The sequence below is a fragment of the Oryctolagus cuniculus genome, chromosome 3, assembly GCF_051225735.1.
Source record: "Oryctolagus cuniculus isolate XC-2025 breed Fujian yellow rabbit chromosome 3, ASM5122573v1, whole genome shotgun sequence".
NCBI lineage: Eukaryota > Metazoa > Chordata > Mammalia > Lagomorpha > Leporidae > Oryctolagus > Oryctolagus cuniculus.
The window spans coordinates 94,554,756-94,564,856 of record NC_142869.1 but is presented as its reverse complement, the minus strand read 5'-3'; positions in this window follow the sequence as shown (position 1 = coordinate 94,564,856).

Below are 10,101 nucleotides of genomic sequence, written 5' to 3'. Positions count from 1 at the left end.
CTCTCCCTATCTCTCTCTGTAACTCTGCCTCTCAAATAAATAAATAAATATTTAAAAAAAAAAAATCAGCCAGAGACTGAATGTCTCCACTCCTCCTTGTCTAAATTCAGAAAGTCAGAGAAGGAAGCTCTAGAATTTGTTAGGCACTAAACAGCTTGAGGCCCTATTAATATGTCAATATGGTATCTGAAAAGTTTTGCATTTTAAAGAGTTGTCCATGTGTTTTGTTTTTGTTTTTGTTTTTGTTTGTTTGTTTATTTGGGTTTTTTTGACAGGTAGAGATACAGACAGTGAGAGAGAGACAAAGAGAAATGTCTTCTTTCCATTGGTTCACCCCCAAAATGGCCACCATGGCCGGTGCTGCACTGATCCAAAGCCAGGAGCCAGGTGTTTCCTCCTGGTCTCCCATGTGGGTGCAGGGCCCAAGCACTTGGGCCATCCTCCACTGCCCTCCTGGGCCACAGCAGAGAGCTGGACTGGAAGGGGGCAGCCGGGACTAGAACCCAGCGCCCATATGGCATGCTGGCAGTGTAGGTGGAAGATTAACCTAGTGAGCCATGGTGCCGGCCCCCATGTATTTTTTTTTTAAATATTTACCCATTTATTTGAAAGTCAGAATTACACAGAGAGAAGGAGAGGCACAGAGAGAGAGAGCGAGGTCTTCCATCCGATGGTTCACTCTCCAATTGGCCGCAACAGCCAGAGCTGAGCTGATCCGTGAAGCCAGGAGTGGGCGCTACTTCCCAGTCTCCCAAGCCACTGCAGGGAGGGGCCCAAGCACCTGGGCCATCTTCTACTGCTTTCCCAGGCCATAGCAGAGAGATGGATCAGAAGTGGACCAGTGCCCATATGGGATGCCTGCACTGCAGGCAGTGGCTTTACCCGCTACGCCACAGCGTCGGCTTCATCCATGTGGTTTTTTAAAATACGTATTTTATTTGTTTGAGAAATAGAGAAAAAGAGAGAAACAGTGAGGGCCAGGCATGGAAAGGTTTTCCATCCACTAGTTCACCCCTCTACTGTGTACAACAGTTGAGGCTGGGTTGGACCAAAGCGAGGAGCCAGAAACTTAGTCAAAATCTCCCACATGGGTGGCAGGAACCCAAAGTACTTGCAATAGCACCTGCTGCCCACTGGAATGAGCATTAGCAGGAAGCTGGAATCAGGAGCAATCTGTAATGGAGCCATGACTCAAATCCAGGCATTCCAACATGGGATGTGAGCCTCCCAACTCAAAGCTTAAACCCAGGTCAAATACCCTCCTTCTGGCAGTTTTTAATATATCCACAAAGTCTTTGATATACTCTTTCCTTCCAAAAATAGAGCACAATTCTTTTTTCCTTAAGCATGACTGTATCTACTGACTCACTTTTCATTGTAAGAATGTGGTAGAGTGACAGCAATGCTGTCATAAAATCAGGATATGAAAGGCCAAGTGACTGCCTTCTTACGTTCTCTTACATAAACATTCTGGGGGAAGCCATGCCATGAGCACACTCAAGCAGCCAGTTGGAGAGTCTCACAAAGACAGAAACTGAGATAGGACTGCATTCAACAGCCAGGTGAGAGAGTTCTCTTGGAAGATTATCCTTCAGCCTTGAGGATTACTGCAGTCTCAGAACATATCTTGACTGCAGTGAACAGTCCCCAGGCAAAAACCATCGGATTAAACGCCACCCACACTCCTGACCAAATAGGTGTTTCTTGTTTTAAGACACTCAGTATTGGGTTAGTTTCTTTTGCAGCAGTAGATAACCTAATACATCCACTTTCATCCAGAAACACATTAGTTAAAATAAGTGAACAATCCAGCCACTGAAGAAATTGGGCCTGAAATTATTTTCAAGGGAGAGTCAGATATTTTTACACTCTCTTATCATTAATTCATATTGACAGAGAGCACAAGCCAGGATAGAAATGTTGGGAAAACATAGAGCACTAGACTAGAGCACTAGACTAGAGTCAGCAGGATCCAATAGAGATAGGAGTGATCTAGAGAGAAACTTTGACCTTTTCTCAGCATTTCCTAGCAACTGCCTATTGGTAGCATGGATCTGGACCCACCTCTGCTTCCAAGAAATGAGAGTTATTTGTTCTTAATGGGCAAAGCAACAAGCACAGAAGACCAGAGCAGGAATAAGACCCATCATGACTAAAAAAGAAAGCCTAAGCCGCCCTAGTTTGAATACCCTAAGATGGAAAGACTGACAGTTCAGAACCCCAAACAATTCATAAATCAGCGTTTGGCATGTACCATACAGGTTTAAACAATCAGACTAGTCAATGTGAACACGATAGGGTTCCTATAGCAACATTTCCCAAACCTAGTTATACTTCAACACCTGAGGAACTCTGGGAATACGCAGATTACTTGATCTCACTCTCAAACTGTGGAATCAGAATCTCCGGGAATGAGGCACAGATAGGCGCAATGAGGCTGCAGTTAGGAAATCATAAACTTCTCAGAATGCATCAGAAGACACTGGATCAGTGGCTATGGTCATACTATTACCTCACTGGCTCCAGATTCCTGAGCTATAGTAAATGTATAATAATAACTTCCTCACATCTTCCTAAGGATGAAGAAACATTATAATGCCAGAGACCTTGCACTCAACAGAGGAAAGTACCCAACAAATACAGGGTTTGCTGTTATACTTCTCAAGGAACATTCAAGATCTTGTTTGTAGACTTTGAGTTGCTGCAGAAGTTACTTCAAAGAAACCTTTGAAGCTGGTCAGGATCCACTTTCAGTGGACTGTATGAAGGACATTTATACTGGAAGTGGCCTTCAAGACACCTGATATTTAAGTGTGTATGTGAGTGTGGATAGTCACAGGCTAGCTGTTTGTTCTGTTTTTATTTCTTCATTTAATTTATTTGAGAGATAGAGACATACAGTAAGAGATCTTCCATCTGCTAATTCACTCCCCAAATGCCCACAACTACCAGAGCTGTGTCTGTCCAAAGCCAGGAGATGGGAACACAATCCATGTCTGCCATCTGAGTGGCAGGGACTCAGCTAGTTGAGCCATCACCTACTGACTCCTGGGGTGCACATTAGTAGAAAACTGGAATCAGGAGCAGAGCCAGGACTCAAATCCGTGCTCTTTTAAATGGGATGAGGATGCCCCAAGCAGCATCGTAACTGCTAGTCCACATATGTGCTCCAACTTGCTATATTTTGACATTTGTATCTATCATCCTGGGAACTGGACAGATAATTTAGATAGCACAAGCATTTATCAAAGAAGCTCATCCACAAAGTATAGCACTGAAAAGTTACTAACAGCATCTAGTAGGTGTTTCCAAAATCATTCCCAGTTTATGTACAGTGGAAAAACACACAGGAAGGAAATACACTGAAGATAGCTACTGCTGAGTAGTGGGATTCCAGGTAATTCATATTTTTGTTTTTATAGTTTTATGGCCATGTATTATGTATAATCAGAAAATAATGTGTTAGGATTTCTCTTTACTATAAATGGAAGGATGATGGTACCAGATCTGAGATCTAGCTGGATCTGAACAGGCTTTCTGGGGAGGGAAACTGAAACCACAGGTGGGGCCCATTTCAGAGCTGGAGATGTTCCATGAGGCAGAGAGAGGACAGAACAGCCAGGTTCTCCCCTCCTCCATGCCTCCAATTTCCTGCCCACACCTCCTTTGGCTAATTCAAACTATGGCGAGTAGAGCCCAAGAAGGACCAGGAATCAATCTGAGCACAAATAGTGATGACCCGAACACCCTCGCTCTTCACAACACCTTCCAATAACTCTGCTGTTGGCGAGCATAGAAAGAGAGAAGCCCACTGTCTTCTCCAGTGCTCCTGGCACCACCACACTAGAAAGACGATAAATTTTTAAAACTCCTTTTAAAAATCCTAGTAAGATTTCATAAGTTCATTTTTCTTTTTATGAATTTATTTATTTGACAGAATTAGACAGTGAGGGAGAAAGACAGAGAGAAAGGTCTTCCTTCTGTTGGTTCACTCCCCAAATGGCCGCTACGGCCTGCACTGTGCCAATCCAAAGCCAGGAGCCAGATGCTTCCTCCTGGTCTCCCACGTGGGTGCAGGGCCCAAGCACTTGGGCCATCCTCCACTGCCTTCCCAGGCCACAGCAGAGAGCTGGACTGGAAGAGGAGCAACCAGGACTAGAACCCAGTGCCCATTTGGGATGCCAGCACCTCAGGCGGAGGATTAGCCAAGTAAGCCACGGCACCGGCCCCAAGTTCATTTTTCTTTGTGTGAAATGATGCTAAGGCATCAAAACCCAGTATGTGGCCGGCACCGTGGCTCATTAGGCTAATCCTCCGCCTGCGGTGCCGGCACCCCGGGGTTCTAGTCCCGGTTGGGGCGCCGGATTCTGTCCCGCTTGCTCCTCTTCCAGTCCAGCTCTCTGCTGTGGCCCAGGAGGGCAGTGGAGGATGGCCCAAGTGCTTGGGCCCTGCACCCACATGGGAGACCAGGAGGAAGCACCTGGCTCCTGGCTTCGGATTGGCGCAGTGCGCCATTCGCAACGCACCGGCCATGGCAGCCATTTCGGGGTTGAACCAATGGAAAAGGAAGACCTTTGTCTCTGTCTCTGTCTCTCTCTCACTGTCTAACGCTGCCTGTCAAAACACACACACACACACACACACACACACAGTATGGAAGGAAAAACTCCAATCCACAGTATGAACTGTACCACTTATTTGGGAGTGTTTTATACATAGGTTTGTGTATTTAGGCCTATTCATAAAATTTAGAAATAGCTCTCTCTTGTGGATAAGGTTTCATCGCCTATTTGCAAGTGGTAGAAGTAGTTATCCAAGGCTGGGTTTTCTATGTAAATTGTCATTTTCTCCATCTTCTTTGTTCTTTGTGCAAGCAGGCACAGCTGGGAAACATGATGACTCCATTACAACAACAGCAACAGTAATAATCCACTTTAAAGAAGGAGACAAACACTCACCAAACCAACGAATGTTGTGCAGACATGCTGGAGGTTCTAGTTCTGAGAGAGAAGCACCGCCCACCTCCGCAGTAGTTCCCTATGCCTTCGCCTTCTAAAACAACATGAGATTCTGTTACATTTTACGACATACTCTGTTAAGTGTGAGTCAGTGAGGTTTCATTTTTAATTCTCTTTTATACATTTCCCATTCATTTATTAGAATGTTGAAAATTGCAGCCTTTGCTAAAAGCCAGTCCACAAACACAATAAAATTTTTCATTAAAATATTTAAAACCCAGAACAGCAGCAATGCCATCAAAACTAAATGCTTGCAGCCTGCATCAGCAAATCTCAAGTGGCCCTTCCACTCTGCAGCCCTGTTGAAAGAGGCAGACTTTCACACTTTATCCTAAACGCTATTATGCTCAGCCTCTCAAAGGTAAACATAGCTATCTAAAATCTTGAACTGTCCAAAGACAATGTCTGACAGCCTCCAACCTCACCCCTCTATTCTGTTTTTAGTGGACAGTTAAACAGAGGGTGGAGGGGCGAGGAGCAGGGTACATGAATAGATTGATAGACTTGATATATAATAGACAGATGCATGAAAAGATAATTAGGTAGATAGATGGATGAATAGATATGTAGGTGGATGGGTAGATAGATGACAGACAAAAAGAATTATCACATGAAGTTGACCGTGCTGTAAACATGCTTAGCAAGCCAAAGTACTCCAGTAACGAAGACCTAAAGCACTAGACACTGTCACTCCACCAGGAAGGACAAATAGAGGATCAACTTAACACCAACAAGTAGAGGCGTTCGTGTCTACTGCCATTTAACAAATCCATTAATATAACAATTAAGTGTCTAAGATGTACCAGACATAAATAGGTTCTCCAAACCAAACCCAGGAAGCAAAAACAAATGGTTTGATACACACAACAGAATATTGGACATAAGGACTGCCCTTGAAAATCAGCCTTGAAGTCTGTGAGGACAGGCCCAGGAGCTGGGGAATAGAGGACATCGCTTGCTTCCAGGATTCTGCTTTTAACAATCTGCCCTTCAACCCTACCCCCCAACACACACTCAGGCCCTATCCCAGAAAATTTTGGAGTTGTCTGCAATCCCTTTAACAGGGAGTTCCCCAACTGCCAATAAAAATGCCAGATTGCAAACACACCTGAGAAAGGTCATGGTGCTAATTTGACTTCATAGTGGCCTGCATAGCTGCCTTCTTGAGTGTGGTTTCAATTTGAGGGTGAGGTTTGGGTGTAATAGGGAGGAGGAGATACAAGACAAGGAGCTCGTGTTCCTGGAAAGGACTTGTCCTGTGAAGGGAGAAACTACAGGCAAAAGGGATGTCTGAAATTAGCTTCATGTATGCTGTAGTGTAACCCACAGAAGAACTTGCTTCCTTTGCTGGGTTTTAGATTGCCTTACAGACAATGAATATATCATAGCAACTGTCTCAAGGACCCCACTCCAGTGTGACAGTGCCTGGGTCAATTCCCTGCTGGTGACCGGAAACAGATTCTGGAGCCCAGTATCAAGAGCTCACAACATAGCTATTCTGCAACCAGGGAGAAAGCACCATTAACATGAAATGCAAAGGGAAGGGCTTACATTCTGAGGAGAAGAGGGAGAGACTCAGATTTACTTAGAAGATATGTTAGTTTTTTGTTTTTTTTTTTTTTTTTTTTTTTTTTTTTTTTTTTTTTTTGACAGGCAGAGTGGACAGTGAGAGAGAGAGACAGAGAGAGAAAGGTCTTCCTTTTGCCGTTGGTTCACCCTCCAATGGCCGCCGCTGCAGCCGGCGCACCGCGCTGATCCTGGCAGGAGCCAGGAGCCAGGTGCTTTTCCTGGTCTCCCATGGGGTGCAGGGCCCAAGCACCTGGGCCATCCTCCACTGCACTCCCTGGCCATAGCAGAGAGCTGGCCTGGAAGAGGGGCAACCGGGACAGAATCCGGCGCCCCAACCGGGACTAGAACCCGGTGTGCCGGCGCCGCAAGGTGGAGGATTAGCCTATTGAGCCACGGCGCCGGCTAGTTTTTTGTTTTTAAAGAGATCATTTTTCCTGTTTGGTTGCTGGTTTTGGTCATTCCCAGCTCTACAATGTTCTCATTAGCTATAGTGTAATAGAGTTCCTATTTTCCCATAAAAATTAAGTATCATTTAATCTTCCCAGCCATTCTGTTAGGCAGATACTGTCACTGCATTTTATTTATTTTAAAACTTTTTAAGAAGCTGAAAGACATAGATAGGCAGAGGGAGAGTTCCCAGATCTTGTTCACTCCCCATACGCCCTCAGTGGTTCCCTGCCTGGAACCAAAACTGGGAACTAAAAACTCAATCCCATGTAGGTGGTAGGAGCTCAATTACTTGAGCCATAACCATTGCATTAGCAGAAGGTTGGAATCAAGAGCCAAACCTGGAAATCAAACCCAGGCACTCCAATATGGAATGAGGACATCTGAACTTCTAGGCTATATGCCTGCCCCTGTCATCACATTTTAAAGTTAAGGAAATTGAGGCTTAACAAAATTACAAGGTATGCCCAAAGTCACAAAGCTAATGGAAGATACCAGAACTGGAGCCCAGATTTGCCTATCCTTTTCAAATCACTGAATCCCTGACAGCAAACACTATCAGAATATAAACTATCTGTACTTCGACATACTTAAAAATAGCTTCACTAACACCACACATTCTGTAAACAAACAGACTAAAACACAGTGTGTTTTTCTATTGTTCTGGTTCCCCCTTGTTCTTGTTGGACAACTCTCCTTTTCTCTTTTTCCCTCCCTATCATTTCCAAACACCAACCCCCTCCTCTCTATCCTCTACCCTTTCCTTTCTTACCCCTCCCTGACATTTCTTCTCTTTCTTTACAAAAGGGAATATTCCCCAAGCAGAGATAAGTAAGCTAATTGGTTCCACTTGACAAGAACAACCTCAAGAACCTTTCTCAGCCAGGGTTCTTTATCTGAACCACACAGAATATAGAGGAATTATTTTCCCAAGTCTCCTCCAAATGGTACATAGATCGTATTATTCTAAATAGATGCATGAAAACTTAACTCATTGCATACAGTAGACACAACTCTATTGAAGATCCTGAGGCAAAAAAGAATTCACCTATACCTAGAAAGTTAGTAAGAAATCAAAATAAGGGGTTTTACCAATCAAAACCTTATGACGTAGGAATAGTAAGAAGCCAGACTTGTATGGAACAGGTAATAGGGACTTCAGTGGAAAATGTGAGAGGGGCCAGCACCATGGTACACTAGGTTAATCCACCTGCGGCACCAGCAACCCATATGGGCACCGGTTCTAGTCCCAGTTGCTCCTCTTCCAGTTCAGCTCACTGCTGTGACCTGGGAAAGCAGTGGAGGATAGCCAAAGTGCTTGGGCCTCTGCACCCACATGGGAGACCAGGAAGAAGCACCTGGCTCCTGGCTCCAGTTCAGCACAGCTCCTGCCGTTGCGGCCATTTGAGTGAACCAATGGAAGGAAGACATTTCTTTCTGTCCCTCTCTCACTGTCTGTAACTCTACCTGTCAAACAAGCAAAAAAAATCTTTAAAAAAAATAAGAAAGAAAAATATAAGATAGTGATAACAATAGTTAATTTTAGGAATAAACCTAAATAACAAGAGAATTCTTTCCTAAGCCAGCTTTTTGACATTTATACAGCACCTGCACCATTGCTTACTTCTTCTATAAATAGTTTCACTTTTTCTACCTGGATTTATTGTATTGCCAAAAATGGACAAGCATTATCATTTACACCAAAAGCTGAACTAAGACATACTAGTATCTAACTCATCTGCTTCTTTTATATAATGAGAAAAATGCAAAGTAATTGGGAAAAAAGAGTAACTCTCAATGTGATTCAGCTTACTGTAAGGTAGGATCCTAGCCCCATCTAAAACTATCTTGACCATCACTAAAGCTACTCTCCTTACTGTGGGAAATCCTGTGTTTAAAAAATCCATCAACAAACGCTCACAGAGCCCAGTAGTTTTCATTGCACTGTACTTGGAATTACAAAGTCTCTTTGAATGAAGAGCTGATATTCTAATTTTGGAAGACCCACTCCACTACAATATGGCAGATGCTCAAAGTCAATTCCATCTGCCTCTTTGGAGGATACATAAAACCTTGCAACATGTAACACATTTCACGTTCTTAGGACCCCAGAAAAAGAAAGTGGTTGCCTAGACAGAACCCAGTTCTACAGTAAACAGTGAAAGCTCTGTCAACCAGGAGGTAAGAAAGGAGTTCCTGGGCAAGGGAAGCAGCAGCTCACAGGTCACAGGTTTGAGGATTAAATTCACACAACCAGCTAACCAGTCTTTGTTTACATGGATCAATTGCATTACTCGCATTATTAACCAAAATTCTAAAATTCCATCACAGGGTGCATTTATTGTTCATGTTTGAAGGTTGTTATTGAAATGATATCCTAATGTTATGGAAATAATCAAGCTACCACTTAGCACTTTTATGACAAGATATTTATTTTTAGCCTCTTACCCTTAACTATGCTATAGAAATGCCAACCCTTGTTATTATTCAAAGATTATGCATATTAGAGTAAAGAGAAACAAGAAAATGTCAATAAACCAAAGTAAAATTACCTTCCCTCTTTCCCATTATTCCTATAATAACCAGAAACACAACACAGGGATCATTATATTTCAGCAATTGTCATGGTGACAAAATAATGCCACGCAGCTGCTTAAGATTTTTTTTATTGTTTTCATTTGCTAAGATATTTAAAACATTGTTTGGATCCTTAAGCCATCTGGCCAGAAACAGAGTTCGGTTCACTTAATGTTACAATGTCTCCCAGGCCAAAGAGCCTCAGATTTTTTGAAGTGCCTAGATTAACAGGGTACACATGTGTAAATAAGGAAAGCCAGCTTTACAACTTGGAGGTGTGTAGCCCTGGACCTCACTCCCACAATGGTGAAAAATTCCCAACTTGATTAAATTTCAGAGCCCATAAACTTCTTTGAGCTCCTCCAAGAAAGATGTTGTATAAATACAAAGCATTATTATTAGGTGGCACTGGAATTTATTAATGGTTTAGTTACTCCATCAGTTTCTTGGGACATAGCTTTTCTTCTGCCTTGCACAAATTCACCTGTAG